At 31.4% G+C, this 26,628-nt stretch overlaps 1 protein-coding gene across 10 annotated transcripts in view; it reads left to right on the top strand.

Moving 5' to 3' along the window:
* Positions 1 to 26,628, top strand: part of LOC126748785 (myocyte-specific enhancer factor 2) — a 150,621-nt gene that overhangs the window by 25,834 nt on the left and 98,159 nt on the right. For 2 of the 10 annotated variants that reach the window (XM_050458246.1, XM_050458245.1), the window contains exon 1: positions 5,230 to 5,581. The exons of 4 other annotated variants lie outside the window; for them this stretch is intronic. The gene's annotated coding sequence lies outside the window, so the exon portion shown is untranslated. Of the gene's footprint in view, positions 1 to 5,225; positions 5,586 to 26,070; positions 26,406 to 26,628 lie in introns of those variants that run through there. 4 more of the 10 variants (XM_050458234.1, XM_050458239.1, XM_050458247.1 and 1 more) reach the window with 4 other exon arrangements.

Here is a 26,628-nt window from a genome sequence, read left to right as displayed (position 1 = left end):
GCGGCATTTTGTTTTATACGAAAATTGTGAAATTGCCGAACTTTGCCACAATTTAACAAACATCGTAATTGTTACAGTTGCCGATTCCTAATGGTGCGTCAATCGTGGACCGCCCTGTACACTGTTTCTAACATTATACAGGGCTTTTGTCACGTGCACCCAACATTAGTGTATTATCTATAAGGGAAAGAAAGATAACAGTTTACTTTACTTGAAAATTAATGACTTCCAAAAGACATCGTAGGTTCGTTCCCCCTAAAATTGGCATTTTACCCTAATGTCATCTTCTGATGAGTTCCCTCTTGCAGGCTTGGGAACCGTCCCGCGTTATCCCTTTAAACATCCTCTAAGGTACGTTGACATTTTCTATTATGTTTTACTTCCTTGTATACTATATTTTATTGCGCAACATCAATAGTTTTTCATTTAAATAAATATTTGAGGGGGTAGTTTCCAAAATTTTATATTCTCAAAAACAGTTCTTTATACGAAAAAAATTACACAAGTAAATCGTAAAAATTGAATTTGAACAGTACTTCTCTACATAATTACTTAAATTAAGTATGATTCCATATAGCTCTTTTTCTAGCTGTCTTCTTCGGATTTATTTAGTATATATGTCATACAAGGAAATTATTACTGAAAATTACTTATCTATCAAACATCATTAAAAATACGTAAATAAAGAAAAAATTAAGTGCCCAAGAATGTTCTTGTCTTGAGTACTCCAAAGGAACCAGCAAATTCATAGTTTATAGTAAAGCAGATTTACAGGTGGTCGTTGCATTCAACAATATATTATCGTCTTAATTCTTTTTAATATTATAATTGTTTTTTGTTCATTTAGAATTGATTTATAACCTTCTACGTTTAAATAAGAATAAACATTTTATATGTTTAAATCACAAAATAGTTTTGATATTGCAACCGTTATTACTTAGAGGAAATGAGATCAAACCAAGAGCTTAGCCATTTTATTTTGAAAATAATGGTTAGAGTTACTAGTTAAGTATCTAAAAGTATTTGTTTCTTTTCAAGTCCTAACGGATTTATATTTTTCATAAGAGTATCTAAAAATGGAAGTTGATTATTTATTTCTTATTCGAAGGTAAATCTGATGGATGGGAAACAGTTATTGAGTTGTTCTACAAAATTATCAATGTTTCATTTGCTTTTGTCTAGTATGAAAGTATTGGAATATAATTTTTTCATTCAAAACGGTTCATGAAGAGTTCTGCTAGAAAGGGAGAGAGGCAATTACCCACGGCTTGTTATTGTTCATAGTACGAGTTGTTATATTAAAAAATATTTTGTGACATGCAAAGTTTTATTAATTTAATTATTTCTTGAATATTTATCGAAACCATTGCCTGCCAAAAGTTCAATCAGATATTCCAAAGTTTCTGGTATAGACATGCTTGTGAAGAATTTGTGAAAATACATCGAAAGAAACAAGAATTCCATTTTCACTTAGAACTAAATTATTGACTTCTGAAATAAGCTGTTGTTGTTTTTTGACTGAAAAGCATTCATAACGTAATTTTAATGTCTCACATTGCCTTACTGAAAACATTCAAATGTTGTAAGTTCCTATAGGACATCCTATAGTGGAGACAAATGGTCTCATTGTATTGCCAGGTTTATGGATTTTGTGTAAACAATATAATTTTGGAATTGTGGGGTTCAAAAGTTGTAACTTGAATTTATGAACTGACGAGGAAACAAGATTTTTGCAAACATTTAATGCTGTCTTAACCTGCAAGATCAAAATTGTCTCGTGATTTCAGTTTCACACTAAAGTTTCGAAGGATAGGACAACTTTATATGTTACGAAATAAAGCATATGAAACAAAAAAAAAAAAGAAATTAGTAATTTTTAATACAGGGTGGCCCATCGAAAACAGTCCAGCAAACTATTAAAAACTTTTTTAAAAGACTTTATCTTCAGTAAACAAGTTGATGTGAATTAGTTATTTCTGTGCTTTTCTTTCGTTTGACATGTAACTAAACATGACATGCAAATAAACACGTACATCATGGTTACATCCTAAAGTTAGTGGCAAAATTTCGCGAAACTGGTTCGGTGGCAAATAAAAAACGGAATATTAAAAATCCAGTGAGAAATGAGGCAGTAGAAGTCGATGTTCTGGGTGAAGTTAGTATGAACCCTACATTAAGTACCAGAAAACTTTCTCATGTAACGGGAATCTCGTGAACCACTGTACAGAGAATTATAAAACATAATAAATGGCACACATATAAAATTCAACTTCTTCAAGAATTAAATGAAGATGATAACGACCGCCGTTTACAGTTTTGTAAAATAATGTCCGAACTTCAAATAATCCCAACTATCTTTTAAATGTTTGCTTATTAGACGAATGTTTATTTTTTCTCAATAGTACTGTCAATCGTCATAATTGTCGGTACTGGTCCGACACGAATCCAAGAATCATATATCCATCAACTCCCTCAAAAATAACATCATCACATAACTGGACCATTTTTCTTGCCGGGAAATTTAAATGGAGATACGTACTTAGGCCTTTTGGAGAACGCCGTTAACATAGCATTGATTGAAATTATGAAAATCGACCAACGCTACCATGAGGAAAATGCGATATTTCAGCAAGACGAGGCTCCTCCCCATTATGCATTACAAGTATGGCAGTTTCTGGATGTAAAGTTTCCTGGTAGATGGATTGAGAGAAGGGTTGCTATATCGAATGGCCCACGAAATTACCCGATTTATCTCCTGTTGATTCCTTTTTGTGGAGACATCTGAAATCGAAAACTTCAAAACCACTCAACCTGAATCGTTAGAAGATTTACGAAACCGCATCATTTATGAATGCCAACAAATAAGACCCAATATTCTTCACAATGTCCGGAAACACTTTGACCAGTTACTGTACTATTGTATGGAGGTAGACATTTTCAACATTTATTAAGATGATGCGTAAGTACTAATCAATAAAATTAAATTAGATTTCTCTGGAACCCGCAGCTCAAATTTAAAAAACAAAGAGCTATTATAAAGAAAATTGAATGCTCTTTCAAAAGATGTATCAAAACCCTTCCCACTTAAAAAATAAGGGTCAGTGTCGCCCCCGCTAAGGGGTTGAAGTTGTGGGGTTAAAAATTTAAGCAAAAAATCGTTTTTTCTAAAATCAAAAATCGACGGTGCGAACATTTTTGTTTTTTAAATCAAGAACCTCTAAAAACAAATTATTAAACAATGGTATTATTTGAAAATATTTGACAAGCTGCATACTGCGAAAACTCAACCCTACTCCTATTTAAAATTTTGAGGGTGGTTGCAACCCCCGCCAAAGGGGTTGATGTTAAGGGGTTGAAAGTATTAAAAAAAATTGTCCCTTAAAATCAATAATCGAGAGGTCCGAACATTTTTTAAAATTTTTTAAAAAAAGGGCCCCAAACCTTGCTGGATTGTTTTCGAAGGGCCACCCTGTGTATTGATTGTCATAACAAAACATTCATTTGTGCCTAACCTTTTTAAATCTGAAAATGCCAAGGAAAATCTGATCCGGAAAAAATGCATATTACGTCCCTGGAAGCGACATAAGATATGTCTGCGTGTTGGCTCGTGGAGTTGACTTGCACGTGTGCGACGTAGTACGGCGAACAGCTGTGTCACGACCGGTAGGGGACATTTTATGGAGCATATGTGTGAAAAACTTTGCAGCAAGGGGGCCACGAAAACCAATGTGTACTTCGTACCCAAAAAAAAAAAAAAAAATAACAAGAAAATGTGTACGATAATCTGGTAGCGCCGTCAACTTATATGACGTTTTATCGATTTAAAGTTATTGCGACAACATTTTCTATTTCATTTTTTTTTTGGAGACCGCACAAGAAGCTTAAGCATCGAATCTGTTTTTGTGTGACTTTATTTTAATATGTCGGTTATTTGTTTTTTTAAATATGCAAAAAATAAATAAAATCCTTAAAAAAATATTAAATACCTAAGTTCAACAGCGATACAGACTTATATTATTATACACTCTTTCAAAAAATTTTTATTATCCATTTATAACTAAAAAAGTTTTATTTAATTTATAAAACTAACGGCTGCTTATATCCCTGCGAATTCGACTTATAAATAAACATTAACGTATTTTATAGACTTTTTTTGGTTTTAATGGTTTGAGCGGTATTTTTTTAAAAATTCTATTTAAAATTAAAACAAAAAAATAAATTAAATAAAAAAATTTGAACACTTATGCGATTTTTCTGGAAAATAGTATAATTTAGGGGGTTAATAACAATAAATCAACACCATGATAAATAATTCATAATGCCAGTCAAGACACAAATTAATAATGATAGTTGGTTTTATAGTATTATATTTTTTTATTTAAGATGCTCATAATCTTTTTAAATTTATTTGCAGAAAAACGCTTTTTAGGATCTGTATGAAATAAATTGACAAAAACGTATTTGCACACCCCTAAAAGAAGGCAAATATTTTTTAGTTCTAAGACATTGATCGGTAAAAAGCATGCAATTTACGCCGGTGTTTTATACTGTCGTTTTTGTCTTATTTTTAATGTTTTTGTCTTTTGTATTTTTATTTATTATTTTTATGGAGCAAATAAACTATTTAAAATAAAACAAGTGTACAAACTTTTTGATTGTGTTTTTGTTTTGTACAAAAAAAAAGTATTTTTTTGTATAATAAAAATTTTAAAACATACTAATTTATTATTTCATAAATAATCGTATGCACGCAAATATTTGCGTCTACCTTATTAAACATTAAAAATCTGATGCTTGATTTTGGAATTTATCAATTTTTACGTGAAAAAAACAACATGGAGAATGCTGATAATTAATAATTTAAACCTTTAATACCTAGTAGGTCTTATCTAAAGGTAGGGCATTTAAAAAAACTTATTCAAAAAATCCATATTTACTTTAAGTTTCAAGGTTGAGTATATTTCGGCACAACTTCCTTTTTGTTATGATATTTCGGAAAAGGTATACATACCACATGCCTTAAACTCTATCAATTGCGGTTGGTATATTGTCCCAAAAATACAGAGTTCTATTAAAAAACCATAAGGTTAACGAGATTCTATGTATAGGATGGATATTTCTGTTTTGTTTATGTCTATAATTAACATTAAAATTTTGGTTCAGGCAACTGATGCTCTGCTGTGTGGAACTTAAACTTAGGCATCAGGTCAAAAATACTCAAAAAGCAGCTTCGCTTGTATACAAGTACTGAAATAAAACTTATATTTTGAGCCTGTTGTGTGATATTATTCTGGATAGAATCTTAGTGGGTAGCAAGCGGTAGAACGGTGCTGGGGCCCCTCAAAAAGGGGCCCGTGCTCGCTAGGGGTTGCCCGAAGAGCCCCTGTGTAATTTACGTGCGTGCCGTGTCTGTCGTGCGACAAGTTCAGTGATGACGTCTGTAGCTAGTGCTTTCGGTTGAACTCCTTCAGTGTCGTTTTATGAAGACTGGACTATGGATACTTAATTCTGTTTTTTTTTCACACAGTACTTGCCCTAAACGGTTTTTGTTTAGTATTTAAGGAATCTCGAATAGTTACAAGTAGGTAGGGTTTTTCGCATATATTTACTTTACAATCTTTTACTAATTATGATTAGACTGTGTCTGTCTTTGTAATAAACATACTTTAGACACAAAGTGAGTATATTTTTATTAACATTCCTTCTAGCAGGAGTGATTAAAGGCTTTAAAATAAAGTAGTAGAATGTTTTATGACGTAGGCGATTTTTTCACCACCGAGTACCGAACATTTCCGGAGGCTTCCGACGTTACTCGATTTAGATAAAATTAGGTTTTTATTTTAGGTTCATTTGGATGATATGGAAGTAATGTTTATTTGATGTATGAGTATTTCGTCCTTAGGAGAATACATTTTTATCTTTGTGATATAATATTAATTGATTTATATTAATTTGATAATCAGGAGGAGAAAAAACTAGTTTCTAAAAAATCGTTGAACAAAATTATAACAAGAATTAACTATTTCTATGATAATTAAAAATATAAAAAAAAAACTGAAATTGTACTAGTAGTTTATTACATCTTGCCACCACCACTTTTGTTTTAACTAACTATCTCACAATACCACGTCAGCCATCTATCTATAAGGTTACTGAAGATATGTCTAAATGAAATAGCTGATAAATATTTCTCGCTTTATTTTTGTTTCATACGAAGATTGTTAAACACGATTTTATAAACAATGAGAACGTAAATTTTACTCGATATGTGATGTTAGTATTTACTCAAAATATTCGTTTAAAACATCGTTTAGCATATTGTTAAAATGATTTTATTATTATTTAGAGTCTCATGTAGCCGTGGTCAATACCATCTTTCTAATTTTAAATAAAACACCCTCTGTGTGGTTACATTTTTGGATTCTACACAAAATTATAAATCACATGCTATACTTTTATTCTACTGTTTCTAAGATACGCGGTTTTGAAAATTGCTGTTTTTAGTCTATAAAACTTATTTTACTAAATATAGAAAAAAACGAATTTCATTTTTTTATTCTTGCTTTTTAATTCCTTTTTTCTACAAACATAAAAAATATGATACATGTAAAAAAAATCAATGTACGTAAAATTATAAATGAAACTCAACGAATTAAATATTTTAATTAATTTATTAAGTGTTCAAAATGCCCACCATTCACTTCTTGGCAAAATGCTAGTCTATTTAAAAACTTATTCAAAACACTGCTAAGAGTATTTTCATTAATTTGACTAATTTTAAATTTGAGATCATCTAAATTGCGCGGTTTCTCTTTATAAACTTTTGATTTCAAATAAAAAAAATAAAAAAATCCAGGGGTGTGAGATCTGGGGATCTTGCAGGTCATTTCGTAGGACCCCTCCTTCCCCCTGTCCGGAAAATACCGCATTCAAATATTCGCGTACCTGACGAGTCAAAATGGGGTCGGGCACCATCCTGTTGAAACCAAATAGATCTATTTGGCATATTAAGCTGATTTGGATTTGGATTGAAAATGCGTTATTATATAATTAAGTCATTTTCAAGAAATTCTAAATATCGATCTCCGATAAGAATTTCATCGAAAAAAAAGGTCCAATAATTTTATTATTTAAAATCCCTGCCCAAGCATTTCATTTTTTCGGATGCTGTGTACCATTTTTTCTCATCCAATGGGGATTATTCGTGCTCCAATACCTAAACTTTTGCTTATTTACCGTACTATTTAAGCAGAACGTAGCTTCCTCACTCAATAGTATCTGCCGATGGAATAATGGATTTAAGTTACATATTTTCATCAAATTTTCAGAAAATTCTAGTCTGCGATCAGGATCATCATCGTTTAGCTCATGCAGTAATCTAAGTTTGTATGCATGATACTTTTCTTTCTTCAATATACACAAATGTTCGTTGGCTAACAATATTATTTGAGGCTCCTTCAGAAGACGAAATATGGGTATTATATTCTACTTCTACTAAAATAATAAATCTTGCTTTATCATTAATTTTTGGACGACCTGGCGGTACACGATTTTTTTACTGTCCCTGTTTCTTTAAATTTTCTTTCCATTTTACTTACTGTACTACTTGTAATGGGCCTTTCCGGATATTTTGTATTAAACAAATTACAAACTTCTTGAGTGTTTTGTTTATTTCTGTTTCCAATAAAAATTCAATTCGTTGAGTTTCATTTAAAAGAACCACATTTACTTTAAATACGCATTCACAAAAGTCATATTTGAAAATTTACTTACCATGACAATATACCTTTTATACCTTAAGTAATGCTTGTTCTGTTAGATACTTAAACAATTTTAAGTGCATTTGTTCCATATTTTTTGACATGTATCATATTTTGTATGTTTTTAGAAAAAAGGTAATAAAGTAAGAATAGAAAAGTAAAATCCTTTTTTTTCTATTTTTTTTTTAATAGAACAAGTTTTGACGACCGCTACATGAGACAAAAAAAAAATTATGTATACAAAATTTTTATTGAAAAAAATGCACAACCAAAATATTAATCGATGTGTGCGAGCGTTTTTTCGAACACGCCCTCATTTATTTTTTATTGAATTTGTTCCACATTTTTGCTGTTCACTGTATAATTTATACCGATTATGACATAAGCTTTCATCGGATGGGTATTTATGAACTATCTGAGCTACCTGGAGATTTGGTGTACTGAAGTCATCTACGATTATCTAATTAACAATACTTATTATGTTGAGCAGAATTTATCAGATTACTGAACTGGGTTGTTATCTTTGAATTTACCTTTGGTGGTTAATTTGTCAGAGAGATTTGTTTTCATAAAGTTTCATAATTAGAAACTTTATTCTGGAATGTACATTTAAACTGGTTTTTGAAAATTGAAAGAAGTCGTCTATTTTCTCAAAGAGGCCTAGATTCAATAATCTAAAGGGAACTACACAGACTTTGTGTAGTTACCTTTAGATTATTGGTTGTGGAAAAGTTGGAATGTTGCATGCAATCCACTTGATCAGTATCACATTAATCGGGTCTAGTCTGTTCAGCGTAGATTTGGTCGACATTTGGCTTATAGATTTGATGGTATACTAGCTGACGTAATTGATGATCGGACACCTGCAAAACCTCTTAATCTTTGTCAGGTTTTTTAAAAGGTTCCTTGAGAGTCCTCGTAATATGTTCTATGTTTAAATGGTTTCGCAGTTCATGTGATCGTTGAAGCTCGATCTGTATGTAACTTTGATTCTTGTAGAGTTTAAAACTTGTGAGTTAGATTTGTCTTTGCATCTATTAATTATTATTTATTTCTTATTATATGCATTTCCTATATACAGTGCTTTCATTTCAAAACGAACTACCCTTAATAACTTTCTTTAAAAAAAAAAAAAAAAAAAAAAAAAAAAATACGTCAAATTAGATATAAAGGGGGACGTTTAATTATCCATTTACTGAAGTTCTGTCAATCACCTCCAGCTAACCTCACTTTAATATTTCAAATAGGAACCCCCATCGTGTGATCATAGTAAGGAGCATAAAATTCTCTATTCAACGGTACCAAAAAAAATTAAATCGGTAAATGTGTAAGCAAATAGCGAAAATGTCTAGAAATAATTAATATTTTATTTACGCCAAACTTTGGTATGTCAAATGGCTACCCCATGGTGTGATACATTATTTTAAAGGGCATTCATTATGCTATGAATGGTTGTAAAAAATATATAAAATTGATTGACAAGAAGCAATTAAAGTGTGAATCGGTAGGCTAGAAAAACAAATTTAATTAGTTTAACAAACTGTTTAGTTTAACAACTTGAAATATTCTATTTTTTAAATTCTCAATACTCTCAGGTGGGGTTTTATAAACTTTGCTTTTTAAGTAGCCCCAAAGAAAAAAGTCTAGTGGTGTTAGGTCCGGAGACCGCGCAGGCCATTCGATTGCACCGCGTCGGCCAATCCACTTTTCTCGAAAATGTTCATCAAGCCACTCTCGAACTATCAAGGTGTAGTGCGCGGGAGCTCCATCCTGCTGAAAATGTATATTATTTTCATTCAATAATATAGCGCCATGTTGATCTACTTGATTTTCCATAGATTGGATGATGGAAGGGTATATTGCATTTTCTAAAAGGTTTAAATAAACTTCGCCAGTCAAATTTTCTTCCAAAAAAAAATGGCCCGATTATAGCATTCCCATAAATTCCTGCCCAAACATTAATTTTTTGGGGATATTGGGTATGGCCTTCCCGAAAAACATGCGGATTTTCATTATCCCAGTATCTACAGTTATGTCTGTTCACTAGGCCATTTAAAAAAAAGGTCGTTTCGTCACTGAAGCAAATGTTCTTCAATAAATGGGGATCGTCGTCAATTCGCTGGCACATCACTTCACAAAATTGAATTCTCCTATCAAAATCATCTTCTCCGAGTTCATGAAGAATATGAATTTTATAAGGAAAGAACTTATTTTTTTTTAAACTTTATGTACGGAACCAGTGGAAATATTTGTTAGTTTTGCGGCACTTGGTATAGACAAAGTTGGATCCATAGCAAATTGTCCTAGTACTTCAACTTGGCATGCTTCATCGACAACTCTATTTTCATTTTTTTTTTATTGCAAATTGATCCCGTCTCTTTTTCGTATCAATTCTAATACGTATTTATGGCTCATGTTTTTTTATCTTGATACCTTTCATTAAATGCTCTCGCGGTTCTGCGAGCACACCGATCTTGAGCTCTATAAAGGAAAATTATTTATATTCTTTCGGCTAGCGTATACACCATTTTATTAACTCACTGTTTTAGCTAAAATTGAAAAATTGCACGCGTCAAACTGACAGTTTTAACAATAATAAATTAATACAATAATAATAAATTAATAACAATAATAAATTAAATAATAATAATAGCCTGCTTTTTAAACGCCTTAAAAATGTAAGGTATTGCAGTGTTTTTTTGTACCTATTAGGTAGGTTTCGCAAAAAATATAAGTGAAATAAATACACATACAAAGTAATAAGACTGCAAAGATTTTTGCAAAAAATTTGAAGACACTCTTTTTTCTCGCAAATAACGGTACGCATTCTTTACTTAAAAAAATAAATAATTTGCTTGAACCAAATGTACTGTTTGTTACCACACATTTTAACTTATAAATTGCTTGTATTTTTTTTTTTTGATGATCTATTATAAAAAATGTCAGAATTTTAAAATGATGTAGGTGCCACACTAAAAGTATTCATTTAAAATACCAAAGTTTGGTGTAAATAAAAATGTAAGTAAAATATTCATTATTTCTAGACATTTTCGCTAACTATTTGCTTACACATTTACCGATTTCATTTTTTTTAGTACCGTTGAATAGAGAATTTAACGCTGCTCACTATGATGTATCACACGATGGGGGTTTCCATTTGACATATTAAATGGTTGCGGAGGGCAAAACAAGAATAGCCACATTATACACATGCTCCTGTTCTACCTTTTGAATGACTCCCCAAGACATCTTAAGGACATAACATTATTTTTTCCAGTACGAGGCCACAGTTTTCTACCAGCAGACCGGGTTTTCGGTCGACTGAAGAAAGAAAAGATTATTGGGGCACGCTTGGATTCTAAAAGATGTAAAAAGCTTGGAGGAATATTATAAAAAAGTGGATGGTATCCAGAAATTGAATGATTTTTACTAAAAAAAAGGTTCAAGGTCATTGATTTAAAATGCTATGAGAACTATAGATTTGATAATCCATTGCAAAAACCTGTAACAATTCTTAAAAAGGGCATCCTTTTTCATGAGATAATTTGAATTTGGGGTTACGTTCATTAAGCGAGAACAAAAAAAGGACATAAAAAACTTGCTGAACAAACAGTTTGGTGATGAGTGGTTTAATTTAATTAATTAAAATTAATAATTGATGATCCAAATAGTGCTTCCGAGTTACAATCAAACCCCGAAATGGAAAATATGTGTGATTTTCTTAGAGATGATTTAGGTGAAGTTTAACAAATTTTCAACTTCTGACCACTAATATTTTGTTGTTTTGACCTAGAATTTGTGTTTTGTTTATTTTTGATAGCGTCTAAGATATTTTTAATAAAAAATATTAAAAGATCTGCTTAATTTTTTATTATCCTGATAAAATGTAGTTAAAACAAAAACTCATACTTCATACTAATAATAAACAAAAGGGGATATTTACAATTAATTCAAGACAAAAGGGGATTAATTGAAATGGATTTTTCAAAAGAGGATATTCTACATTTTTGGAAATTTCTAACATCAAAATTAAAAGGCATGATTTTTTTCTGAACATTGTGTTTTAATAGTAGGTTTATGTACTTTTTAAACAGTAAAACCACTTATCCGCAAATATTTTCGTATTTGTTCTAACAGTTTTTTTTTGATTTCCTGAAAAAAAAGATAAGATGTAGATATCCCCATTTGAAAAGACACTCCTCAAGTTCTTTTTCTAGGAAGTTAGTAATATAACAGTGGATTCAACATTAGATGCGAAGGGTAATTGAGTTTTTTCAGATGTTTTTAAAATATCTTGATTGTATCGATATTTTCTAAAGCCGAAAGCAACGTCAAAACTTCTCTATTATCTTCTTTAATTCATTCGAAAAATTATCCAGACCTTTTCCATAGCTAAAATGCAATTTGTTTGAATTCACGAGTCATTTTACGAAAAATGTTGAAAAAATACTAAAAACAGTTACTGCTGGTTCAAAGTAGAGTCAAATTTTAGTGGAGTAAAATAATTAAAAATATTGGAACCAATATTATGAAATACTTATGTAGGTTTTATTAAAATACGTTAATTTCAGGGAAATTAAAAAAAAACAGGGTTTCAGTTTCAAGAGGCAACTCAGCACAAGGGGCTCGACCCTTCATCGTACCCACCTGGCTACGACCCTGCTTAAACTGTACAACATAGATTTTGTACTTATTTTCAATCACAAATTTCTTAGCTCAAAAAAACATTTCTTTCTAAATTCTTATATTTTAGCAATATTTAAAACTCTTCTGACAAATCTATGATTAAATATTACAAATGTTACTTAAAAAAATGCGAATATCTACTCAAATGATTTACCTGATCTTTATAATTTTATTTTTAATTACTGAACTTTAATAACATTTAAGTGAAATGTAGCTTTTAGTTTTCTTTGAAATTTTCAAAATTATGTATAACGTTAACTGACAACCAGCTTATTTCTAGTACGTTTTACCAGAAATATTATGACACCTTTTTATATGGCGCGGTCTATTAAATATCTTATGTTTGAAAGTTACAAATATTTTTTCTGAATTAATCTCAATTGTGAGAGTAAACTTGTTTAATTTTCGACATTGAGACGAGCATTCTTACAATATTTTTAAAGTAAACGGGTACACATATGTTAATAGGTTTTTCATTAAATTCGCCATTTGATACTACTAAATCATAAATATGAATATTTCGTCAAATAATTTCGTTTATAAGTGTAGCCTAACACAAATTTTTTGTAAGGTTAAGACCATAACCTTGAATGTGTTAACTAAATTCCTAATTTATGCAAATACACCATTAACATATCTTGTGTGTAGAAACTATTAAAACCTCCTTTCTTTCTGTTATATGCGTTTCGAAGCTTGCTAGTTCCCGGCATTAGGTTTTTTTTATTTATTCTTTTGAATGGTTTCTCAAGGATGCGTTTTGTCATCATTGAATAACATTAAGAAAAACATTTGTAAGTATTTTGCCTCTTGGACTTAATTTAGGAAAAATATAATTCGGCAAGAAAACATCGGCGCGATTGTGCGACTTTGTGTGTCGACCTACAAAACATACAATGCAAATTCAAGATAATAGATAACAATAAAAACAATTTTTAAAAATGACGAGAACCAGATCGATTCGGTTCAATGGTCAATGTTAAGTATATGAACAATTTGACAATCATATTTTTTTCTGCAAAAAAATATCTTCTCGTTTATAAAGTTTTGCGAAAAATGTTTAATTAACTAAGTTACAAAATGTTTTAAAAGATACAAATACAAATTGTTTTGTAAATACACATTTTTTAATTTCTGAACTTCAGAGTGTATACAAAGAAAACTTGTTTTTAAAACATGTTTCTCTTCTAGAGATGTTTCTTTTATTCCGAATGAAATTAACCTCTGCATGTCATTAACACGATGTAATGTAATGGGTTTGTTAATTTATATTTTTTTGCTCAATATTGATTTAATAAAATTATGAATCGACACACCAACAGTTATTATTTCGCATTTGGCAAATGTCGCATTGCCTTTGTGTTAGCGATCAGGTTTTTGTGTGTGTGATACGGTGTTTAGTTTATGTCCGCCATCTTAGCTTATGGCAGCACATAGGCTAATTTTAAACTCGATCCTGGCCCAATGCCAAAATCTTGTAAAGCGACTACTTAAACCGCGTTAATCGTTTTTATCTTTCGTGGGCAGGGAGTAAAAAATGCGCAACGGTTAAGAAAAAGTAATATATTGTATATACCAAGAATTGACAACTTACTTCCTCCACAACTTGTACTTCTTGACCTGTAGTGTAATAACAATACTAAGTGATTTTCTTGTTTGCGTTACATTAGAGGTACTTTAAAAATTAAATTAGCGACACACACAAATAATGTTGTACTAAAGGTGATATGAACTTATTACATGTAAACTAATTAGTTACGGAAAAAAAATCTTGGTCTTACAAGTACCTTTATTGAAAAAAAAATATTTAAAATCAATAGTTATTATTACATGTCTTACTTAAAATGATCAGACCCTAATAATCAATACATTGGAAAAAGTTTGGATGACAAAATACTATTCGATTGCTAAAATAATCACAAATCAAAGTTTATAGGTGCTGTTGCTGAACTAGGAGCTAACTTGAATGACCTTAAGATTCAAAAAGCAGATCTCATCGCTTCAATTCAGAAATTAAGAAATATAATAAATGTGTAACAAAATTGAAACCAACAAAGAGAATAAAAAGCAAGAAATAGTACAAATATTAATGAAGAACTATTCAAATGTGAGACAGAATATTCCGATAATTATGTCCGAAAATAGAAAACTGATTTAAGACAGAATGTATCAGGAACATCCAAACGGCGGAGAGAATACGGCTCGTTACTTAAGACAGACAAACGCCTGCCTAAAAGCTGTTAAAGCACATACAAAATTATGAACAAAGTAACAGAATGTTAACCAACCAATACCGATAATGGCACCTTAAGCGAAACCAATAACAGTCCACTCAAGCTTCGCTCAACCCTTTTTAATGGATTACCCAAAGCAATCAAACGCTAAGGATGTTAAACTAGTAACTAACAAAACAACTACTCTATCTTTATATAACGTACTAGCATTAGTGCTCATACCACACTCATAACCCTTTAGGCTTAATGATCGACAGGCAAAACAAATATTATTGCAATATTTATTATATATTTATATTCGCAGATATTTTTAAAATACTCGATAATTTTGTCATTCTCATTGTACAGGGTGACCAAATGAGCAAAGTAAGCGGATGTACCTCATGACTTGTACATACGGCAACAAGTGGCGTAGTACAAGTATTAATTAATTAAGTATTTAAGTACAAGTAATTATTTTCCTAAATTTAAATTACCTAACAAAAAACGCCTTTTCTTCCGAAAACTTATATATTAACCTATACTTTTCAAAATATTGTTAAAAAGCCTAGAAAATTCATTCATCATTTTGGTTTAAGGCTCCTTGGCCTACGAACGATAGCAGGGCTGGGAGAAGGCTATTGAAAGTGGAATCAGTAAAACTATTGTAAATTCTAAACCAATTAGTCGATTGTAGCAATTCAAAATCTGTTTGTAAGATCATTGTAGCTGTTTTAAAACATTAGATATTTTTTACCTCGATAGATGTTAACACTGCTTTCTATATTCCAAACAAGCTTCCAATCTTCTTTGGGTGGATAAAACTGCTGTTTCGATTTCAGCAACTCATATTTGATTAATTGCATCACGGATTCTGTTTTCCATATCATGTTTAGTTGTAAATGGAGTGTGATACACAATACGTAAAACGACCCCATAAGTAAAAGTCGAGTGACCTGGCTGGCCAAGGAAATAGACTTTCCCTTCCGATCGAGCGCCCTTGAAAATAATTATTAGTATAATCCCCCACGAAACGGGAAAAATGTAATGGATACCAGTTAATTGGCAATGCATAGTCCGTCTCACTCCCAATGTCAATCGGTAGAGCATTTATTAACAAATTCAAAAAAAAAACATTACCGGTATGTGCCATCAAAAAAAAAAGGACCAGTGATTTTCATTTGATCATGCCACATCATACATTTGCAGGCCAGCTAAATGCTACAAAAATGCCAGCCAGGGTGCTGGACTTCTCGCATCCTAAGAGGATTTTCAGCGGAGTAATACTGCATATTATGCCTGTTGGTAGAACACCGCTACTAAAACTAGCTTCATGCGTCCACAAAATCTGTGTCAAAAAATCCCTGTTTTCGCGAATAATTTCTAGCATCCATTGACAAAAATCAATTCTGCGCACAAAATCAGGTTCGTTCCATCCCTACCATATGTACAGTCGGCAAATTTGAAAATGTCCCTCGCATCTGCTCTCGGACTTCGTTGCCTTACAATTTGGCAACATGGTTTTTGACTGGGGTAGCGTACGGCGGGCGGTAAGGTGACTAGGGTGTATATCGATCGAGTTTAGTCGTGTATAAATAGGAAGGGGTGACGGAACTCATTTTTCAGTAGATTGGGTTTTGCAATGGGACGTTTCGAATATTTTTGTGGCTGTGCAAGCTGATATTAAAAAAATCAATCAGTTTGTTTTTCTTCCTTGTGTAAAGTTTTTAGGACCATGCGCTATAGTGTTTTATACGTTGGCTAAATGCGCTCTTCAAAATTCTGTTTGGTTCATCACTTTTGAGAAATTACTTTTAGTTATTTTTTTATTGGGACACTATATTTCTTAACTCCAAATTATTATTTTTTTGCTTGATCTTTCACAACCTATATTTTTGTTGTCAAATGCTGCTTGTTGTCAAAATAAATAGAAAAAAAAATCGTTTTTACATTTTTATGTATTACATAAAAATCCTAATCGATGTTTTCTTTGAATTTTTTTTTTATCAAAGTATTACTTTATATTACTCACCCAACATTTGAAAAATAAAATGCAACTTAAATAAAAATACCAATCCAAATTTTAAATTGTTTTTTACTTTTAAAGTGTGCGTTATTGTATAAAATAATATAATTTAAAAAAATACCTATTTGTTTTTTTTATTTTTAAATATATGGTGTGTATTTAAAAATAAGTAAACAAACAGATGTAATTCTATGATAAAATAATAGTTTTTTTAATTCTGGCAGCAACCAGTAAGTGTAAACCAAAATATAGGTAATCATAAAAAAAGGAAACATTATAATAATAGAAACTTTAAGTGCTACAGCAGATACGATAAGTATATGTTGTATATGTTGAGATTTTTCTCTTTCATCCTGTGTCTAGGAAATGAAAAACGCGAACTCAAACGTGTTTAAGGCATTAAAGGTTTCATAAAAAATAGCGCGCTATGGTTAGCACCGCCTCCTACCATTAATAACGTAATACGAGCTGAGATACTACCAAAACTACTTATTTTGGAATACCCTGTCCAGCGCAGTAAAACTAAGTACTTGTACTAAGGACTACCATACTATGGGAAAAAAATTAAGATTTTTATTTCTTTTTCCTCACATTTTATTTATAAGTATACCTATATAAAAATACAGGGTGTAGAACTCGTCAAAAGAAGTTGATATACCAAAAATTGCCTATACTCGTATAGTAAAAGTTGCATATTAAGAAAGTTAGTTTGCGTTATTGAATTTTTTTTTACTCATTATCAAGTTAAGTGGACATTGTTTTTACAAGAACTGTTCAAAATTGTCCCCACTTGTTCGATTAACCCAAAATGTTGTTCGGCAAATCCATATTTTAAATTGTTTATTTCTATAACTTGGTAAGAGGTAGAAAAAATCTATGTGGTTCTCATGAGTAAAGCACACTTTTTAACTGAATGGATGAATAAAGTAATATTTCCGTTTGTAAATAAGGCACTCTCGTGATTTCTTCTTGGATAAAAAAGTCCGCGGAATTCATTCGGGGTGGCGTGGTTACCAGCATTCCGGGTCCATTTTGGGTCATCCAACCCCATAATGACAATGTTATTCTCCCGCTTTTTTCAGTTTCTTGGAAATAATGGGAATCATATCTGGTACTTGTAGGTCTCCACACTAATTGATGCGACCTTATGTCTGAAGAAAGTGTTTTTTTGTCGGTAAATACCACATTTGACCAGTCTCGGTCTATATTTTCTTGAGCAAACCTAAGCCTTCGCTCTGCGTTGTCGACCGTTAATTTGGCCTTTTTGGCTGGTCGTCGGCTACAATTTATTCCAGCTGAACGAAGAGTATTCCTAATTGTTTGCATACTAACATCCAAGTTCATGGTTTCTTTGACCACCCAGCTATTTGTGAAAGGGTTATTTCTTACTTGGGTAACAATAGCTTCTCTCATATTTTCGGTCAATACAGGTTGCCTTCCAGGATGTTGTCCGGTTTCTATATGCCCTTCTGCCTCTTGACGTTGGATCCAGCGTCTAACTTGTTTGACCTGTTTAAAAGCAAATGCAGTAATTAGTATTAATTAATTAAATAGATATCTATTATACTATTAGGTTAGTGACAACAGTTTAGCAAAGGGGTGGCTTATATGTATAGGTATAGATACAAAATAGCAGTAAATATTTTATTATTAAGAATAAGTTAATAAAGTAGGTACTAAAAAAGCAATAACAGCGTCTCTTAACAATAATAAAATTTTATATTATTTGTTGGTGTTTTTTTAAAACATTCAGAGCGTTACGTCAAAATATATTTCTATGACAACTTTTTTTAATATATGGTGAAAAGCAAATAAAACGAAAATATTGACAAAGTTTTCAAAGTGAAAATATTTCAGATTAAAATGTTTGCTATGAGTTTTATAAAACCTTCATATTTAAAAATAACAACCGGCGCGAAAAGACAAAATTATTTTAAATTATAATAAAAGCAGGCGATAGATTCTGGCGATGGAGGCGATCTTCTGTTCTTTTTCGTAAATTACCTATGTCAAAGCTCACTTATGTCAATGGTCAGTCTAATATCGTAAAATGCATATACATAATGTATCATATTACTAAATCGAATAAATATAATTAACGAGGTAAAGCTTAAATTTGGCATAAAAAAAACCCATTCACGGGTATAATAATAAATACAATAATAATACAGATATAAAAATATACTTAATGGATACAAATAATGTCGTAAATAGGTAGTGGATTGGCTCATGGTGCGTTTTGGACTAAATATTATTTTAATAAACATTTTTTTATAGGGCCACTCCCCTTAACCCTCAACTGGTGCAGTAGTGAGTCAGATATTAAATTTAAAATTCAAAATATCGCCAATCTATACTACACTCGAGTACCGTTTTTGAGAAATCTTTAAACCCATTAATACTTTTTTTAGGGTATGGTACTGCATTAAATTCATTTATTATCTGAAAAAAACTATACCTTCGTTTTTTAAATATTTAGAAAAAACTTGAATGTTTTCAAGATATCGCGTTGCAACACTTTAAAAAACTCACCCTGTCTAAGGGTTGCTTGGATTTAAAAAATACTACCTCAAAAAAAACAATCAATCATATGTAAAATGATTTTACTTTAAAAATAAAACAAAATCATTTTTTATTTTGATAGACCCAATAACATGTATATTTTTTTTTGTTAAAAAATATAGGTGAGTTTTATAACTTTTTTAGATATCTATCGATAAATTAAACTTAAAATATGTAATCTTTAGCTATTTTTCTAAATAAAAAATTTAATGAAAAAATTATAAATTACCCTCGAAATCACTCCTATTTGAATAGATTCCCGGGACGATGAGATAATAATTTTCGTTTTTGATCTATTAAATTTATTAGCTTATTTCGGGATATTAAAAAAAGTTGGTTCCGTTTAAAAACAAACCTTTTTTTTTAAATGAAAGTTAAAGAGAATTTTTGAAGATTTTTGACGAATGTCATAGTTTAGTTTAAATAGATTTTACCTAACAACAAAATTAAACGAAATGCATACAAAAAAAACTTACTGAAAGATCCGTAGCCATTGCTATTTCTCGTAAGGTGGCACCCATCTCATGCATAACAATAATTCTAGTACGAATTTCCATGGTACTGTCCCTCTGTCCAGGCAATCTTGGCATTATGAAAAAATATTACATAAAATACTTTAAAAAATTAAAAAAATTAAACACGTAAATAGACTCGAGGCACTTATAAACACAAAAGACAGCACAATACTACTTACCATCAAATTTATTTATAATTACCACCTTATACATTTTACCTGCATCCCCGTGCCACCAATTAATATGGAAAAACCCTCCTTAAAAATAGATCTTAAAATTTACAATGGTAACCTTACACACAATGTTATAATAAGATCCATCGCATAAGCTACCCCGCATCAGCCCCCATTACTTATTTCCGAAAAATGCCGCTATACTTTCTTCATTCATACAGTGTAGCCAAATTGTGCTTAAATTACGTGTAAATGGGTAAAGAGCCACGGAACGAGGGACATTTTCAATTTTGTTGACTGTACATACCCCTATTCATGATGTAGAATGAAGATGGAGCCTTAAAATAAAATTAATAAAAGAATGCTCATATATTCGAGGAGAAAACGATATTAAAAAGATGCGCCAATGAAATTACTTACCTGTGATCTTTTAGTATATTTCGAACAGTAGTTAGACCTATTGCCAAATGTTAAGATACCACCCAAGTTCCAATATGCGTATTGAATCTGGGTCAAATAAAACTCCCAGTGTCGATTTTTTGTAAAAAGTATTTTACAAAAAATCGAGCAAAAGATTTGAATTTCAAAAGAAACTTTCTTTTGGTTTTTCTGCTTACTATACGTTAACTAGACATTTTTCAGCCCGAACTTTTTGACTCGGTGCGTAAAAAAACTTTAATTCGCTATAACTTTAAAACGAGCAAGTATATCATCGTCCGGTTTTCAAAGTATTTTTGCAAATTTTATCTACTTTTTAAATACGTGAAATGTATATCGGTCAACTTAAACTTTTGAAGTAAAATGAAAAAAACTGGAATTATTACAAATTACGCCCTCCAGCTTTGTTATTAGGAACTAAAGAGAAGTAATGCGACCGTATATTTAAAATAGCTACATCTGACTAAACTGAAATGTTTTTTTTTTCGATTTATCAATCTCACAACCATACATTCAAAGTAAGACACGTTAACATTACTTTTTTATCTAAACTTTTATTTAATATAACGATGAAGTTAAACCAATAACAATTATTATTATCGATTATTAAAAAAAGAATGTTATCATACCTATTGTTAGTAAATTCGAGTCCAAAGACATTGCAATAAATAATTATAAATAATTGTTGAATTACATAAAAACATATATTATATAAAAACAATTATTCAAATGTTCAAACAACCCCCCATTAACAGCTAAACAATATCCTAACCGATCAACGGTAAAATTCATTTCTAACGTTACTAAGTTGATATTGGGAAATTTTATTACATTCTGACGAAATAGCGTTTTATAACTGTTTAGATTCTCAAACTTTACACTTTTATAAATGACATATTTTAAATGACCGCACAAAAAGAAGTCATTCGGTGAAAGATCAGGTGACCTGGCTGGCCAAATTATCTGGTACCGTGGACCAATAATATTGCCATTAAAAGCATTTTCCAAGCACTCTCTAACCATACGGGCATTATGGACCAGGCAACCATCCTTTTCGTACCAGATCATTTGATCTTCCTGAATAATTTCTTCCAAGGCGGGTCCAATTTGATTTTGAAATAAGTCCAAGTAGGTTTCAGCTGGTTATAGTCCATAAAAAAGGGTCCAATGGTATGGTGACCCACGAATACATTTGTTTTTTTGGGGATATTGTGTCCGAGTATGAACAAAGCAACGTTTATTTTCTTACCAATATTTCTTTCAATACCGGCAATTCTGAACATTTGGTTCATTGTTGAGGGTAAATGTACATTTATCGGTAAAAGAAATATTTCTTAAAAAATTCCCATCATTATTTGATCTTTCCATCATTTCAAAACAAAATGCCATTCTTCGCTCTTCATCTCCTTCCTGCAGCTCTTGATGTTTTTCGAATTATACGAATAATATTTGTGTTTTTTTAAAGTGCGCAATACCGTTGTATTATGTTTATTTACCTCTTGCCCAAGAACCCTCGTACTAACCATCTTCTTTTCCTTCACACTCGGTAGAATATCTCTGTTCTCTCTTTCTTCGGCTCTATTTTCGATATCCTGAGTTGAACATTTACAATTATTTATTACGGTACCTTTGGACTCGAACTTATTGACAATACGTTTAATAGTTGAAATGGACGGAATGGGCTTGGTGGGGAAATAAACTGAAAACATTTCAGATACTGCTCTAAAACTGTTTCCCCCATAATGCCACTTAATTATGGCTATTTTGTCGTCGATTGAATAATTCATACTTGTTTTCAAATATCGACTGTCGCTGATTTATTGACACTTTGCCTCACGTCCGTGACAATATTCATTTTACTGGTGCCCTTTTGGTTTGCCAGATTGGTCTCGTCAAAAAATTATTTTTTTTATAAAATGTACAGGGAAGCCAATAATTGACCCCCTTAAAATTTACATGGGTTTTCCTATGTTCCGCTCGGCGACGCACCATCCGGTATAATAATTAAAAAAAAATCCATTGCCTGATGTACTGGTTCTGAGATACAGCCGCTTACCTTGCTTATTTGCCCAACCTGTATATGCCATTCTTAATATTAACTAAAAAAATATGAAGAGTACGGGAAGAAAAGATCACATTTTCACGCTTTCAAGAAATTTTTTTCTTTTTCTAAGGTGTGAAACCAAATTCTGTTTTATTTATTAACGTATTTAATAAACTATTGATTAAAACGGTTTAGCAACCAGTTAATAGTAACATTTTGGTGAAAAGCCTAAATGTAGAATAAATTTTTTATTTCGTTTGTTTATATTGTATTATTCCTTCTTTTTTCCTGGTGCTTTTTTATTGCATATTATTTTTTTTAATAACTCCTCGGCGCACCTTATCCTTGTTTTTGTAAAATTAAATTATATATATCGCTTTTTTGTTCGGTCGCGTCGCATACCGCAGCAGTTACTCCACAAAAACAGTATATTTTCAGTATTACAAAAGCAAATTAAACTTAAAAAAGATCGAGTGTCTTCTAAAGTTTTAGTGTGTGTACGTCACTGTATGTATTTTTTCTACTTAATGTTGCCAAAACTAACCCTATTTAACATTAAACCATCGCATGTTCTTTGTTTATATACTGATGTGCTGCGGACCAGTAGTTCAAGTCAAAGACATTTATATATTATTTATATTGCATGAGGTAATACATTTACCTCATGCAATATGACTCAAATTGAGGAAGAAGATGCCGAATGCAAGATTTGCAAGGAGGACGTGAGAAATGGTAACCAGAGCCTGTTCTGCGGGGATAAATTTCAGTCGTGGTACCATACTCCCTGTCTAGGCATAAGCGCGCAACTATATCAAAAAATTAAAGTTGGCAAAATCTAAATATGGATGTGCGAATTGTGTCAAAAAGAACTTAAATTATTGATGACGAATGCAAAATATGAAAATAACACTAAAAGAAAATTTCTGGAATTCTAGAAAATCGACAGAGCAAAATAGCAAAAATAGGAAATAAAGTGCAAAAAATTATTCTATGGTTTAGTCTAAAACCATTTAAGACTTTATAAACTTTTTGCCCCCTAATCGTATGGGACAAACATATACCTAGTATTTTATTAAAGCCAAAAGAAAAACAAGATTTGAAAAAAAACACTTTTGGATTTAAAAAAGATGAAACCTGCTCTAGGAGTTAAAATTTCAAATAGGGAGGAACTACTAAGTTTAAAAAACGTACGGGCGCGATTGAGCTTTGCTCGAGAACATAGTCACTGGACAGTCTCCGAATGGAAAAAGGTTATTTTTAGTGATGAATCAAAGTTCAATTTGGTTAATTCGGATGGCAAAAGATATGTTAGGCGTCCTGTGAACCAAAGGTATGATCCCAAATATACGGTGTCCACAGTCAAGCATGGAGGTGGTTCCGTGGGGTGTTTTTCGGGCTATGGGATGGGTCCACTACACTTGATAGAAGGCACGATGGATCGTTTCATGTATAAAGACATACTGCAGGATGTTATGGTACCTTGCGCTGATGAAATTATGCCACTCAATCACTACTTTCAACATGATAACGATCCGAAACACGCATCCAAGGTCGTTAAGCAATGGTTGACCCAAGAAAAAATTAATGTTATCAATTGGCCGTCACAGTCACCGGACCTAAATCCGATCGAGAACATTTGGGATTAGATTGATCGTCACATCCGATGTAAAAATTTCAAAAATAAACAAGAACTTTTTGAAGCTTTGAAGGCATGCTGGATATCCATTGACACGTCCTATATTGACAATTTAATTAGGTCAATGCCCAAAAGGTTGGTGGAAGTGAGAAGAAATAGAGGCTATGCAACGCATTATTGAATAAAACCCTTTACATTTTCTATGCTTATTTTTATTTTAGTAAGCTTTGAATTTGTTAATTTAATTTTGGCCACTTGAAAATTGTTTAGTTTTTTAATTTTTTTTTAAATAAAATTGGGTATTACGAATAAATAGTTTAAATATAATTAAACATTATAAATAGGCTCCGTTGTTTTTTAATCAGGTACTGTCCTACCTAATTTATCATTTCCTAAACCATGATATAAACAAATTTGAAAAATAAGTAGTTGTCAATCTACTTTTGGCCACCAATGTATTTGTGTCTAAAATAGCATCATCTTCCTTGTGCTATACAAGAGTATCTTTTACCACATAAAATTGTAATCAGTTTATACTTTTTAGAGTAATTTTGTGTTTTTTTTTAGACATACAGTTTGTAATGAGTTCAACTTTATTAACTCGTCAAGCAGCTGTAGCAACTAGATTATCTTGTGAATCAATAAGAAAGGTACTTAAATTTCATAAGTTTTATCCCTATAAACTGCAAGTTCTGCAAGAACTGGGTGATGACTTCCCGGACAGAAAAATCGAGTTGTGTGAAATGGTGATACAATTACGGTAGGATCTCGACTAGTTAAAAATCTTTGTTTCAGTGAGGAATGTACTTTTTATTTAAACGGGCATGTTAATAAGTAAAACTGTTGTTACGGGAATGACGAGACCCACACGTATTTAGCGAAGGACATACCCAGTAGCCCCAGAAAATTAATATTTGGGCTGATTGGTATATATGGCATTACCGGCCCGATATTTAAACGAGGAAATTTGAATGGCGACATGTATACTGAAATACAACAAAGGCCTATCGATCTATCGAGTGCGTGAATTAGAAAACCAAAAGAACATACACGGAAATTTATGTTTAGAAGAACGCTTACTACAATTCCAACACGATGTAGCACCTGGTCATTATGTAGTTCCCGGCAATGATGGTTGGATAATAATAATTATACTAACCAGTGGATTGGAAGAAGAGGTCCTAGGTTAAAAAATGGCTTGAATAGCGCAAATTTAGTTTTGCTGTTATTTTTTCAGTACGAACAAATCATACTTGTTAGAAATCGCCCTTTTTCCTTACATTGACTTACTATACGGAACTTAAGAAATAGTTCACGTGTTAATATACAAAACATCCTTATATTTATTTATCAATTAATCTGTTAAGACAACATTGTGAAATTTTGGATGACACGAGTCGTTACATCATGTCTGTGGTATACCTCCCGCTTCGCTGTTTAACTTTCGTATACACTGCGTTTCTTTCAAAACGTTTCAATCGGATCGGCAAATCGCGCTGGAACCATATTCTTAAGAGTTATAGAGGTTAGAATTGTTAATAGAAACATCACTAATCCTCTTCAGTCATATTTGGCTCACAAAATGTAAGAAGACAATATCATTCATATCTTTTCTACTTCTCTGAAAAATACCTTTGTTTGAGCACAGTTTTCAGCTAATAGCATCAGCCTGCAAGAAAAAGATTCTAAAATATCTTCACGAAGCTATTCCTTGGATAATGATTTTTTAAGTCCATTTTAGTGTTTCACGATATAATCTAAGGGCCTAAGAAGCAAACGTGTCCAGGTTCTAGACTAGCAACTAAACACGTTAAACCTATGCTATTTAATATAATTAATCGACGAACATTGTTTACTAAACAGATTTTCAAGGTAACAATTTTATAATTTTCATATATGTTGCGATACGTAACATTGTCGATATTATTGGTATACCGGTTGGTATTTAGGCAGAGAATGTTCCCGCGTAGTCAATTCTTTTTTTTATTGTTTTTGTTTATCGATCCAACGAAAATGTGGACGCGAAAAAAAAATAAATAAAAAAGAAAAGTTTTAATAGAATGCTTGGAACTTTGTAAACTGAAAATTGTAAAAAATGTAATATTAAATGTCTTCTACCTTGTAAACTGTAAACGTTAACGCTTTTGAGCGTTGATAAAGTGATATGCTGTGTGATGATTTAAAGTGTCTCTAAAGTGTTGATTACATGCAATTTCGATATACAAAACCGTGAGTTTAAAGTAAATTAAGAAGTAGATTTAAATCTTGTGACGATATCGAAAATTAATATACAGTCGGATCAGGATGATTTTCTATAAACGAGGACGGGCATACGCGCAAGCGCATAAACAAGAGGTTTGTACCTTAGCATAAGCATAAAATGTAGTTTGTGTATAAAAATTTCAATTTTTAGACACAAACTGAAGTTTCTTGGATAATAAAAAAATATTTTGCTAGAAAGTGATTTCATGATAGTGCTGCTGGTATTTGGAGATTTTAAAGTAATATGGTTATTTGACGGCAAGAAATATAAAAAATCTCGAATTATTTAAAAAGTTGAATAAAAAAAATATTAAAT

Source organism: Anthonomus grandis, chromosome 22 (assembly GCF_022605725.1).
Source record: "Anthonomus grandis grandis chromosome 22, icAntGran1.3, whole genome shotgun sequence".
NCBI lineage: Eukaryota > Metazoa > Arthropoda > Insecta > Coleoptera > Curculionidae > Anthonomus > Anthonomus grandis.
This window is presented reverse-complemented; position numbering and strand designations above follow the sequence as displayed.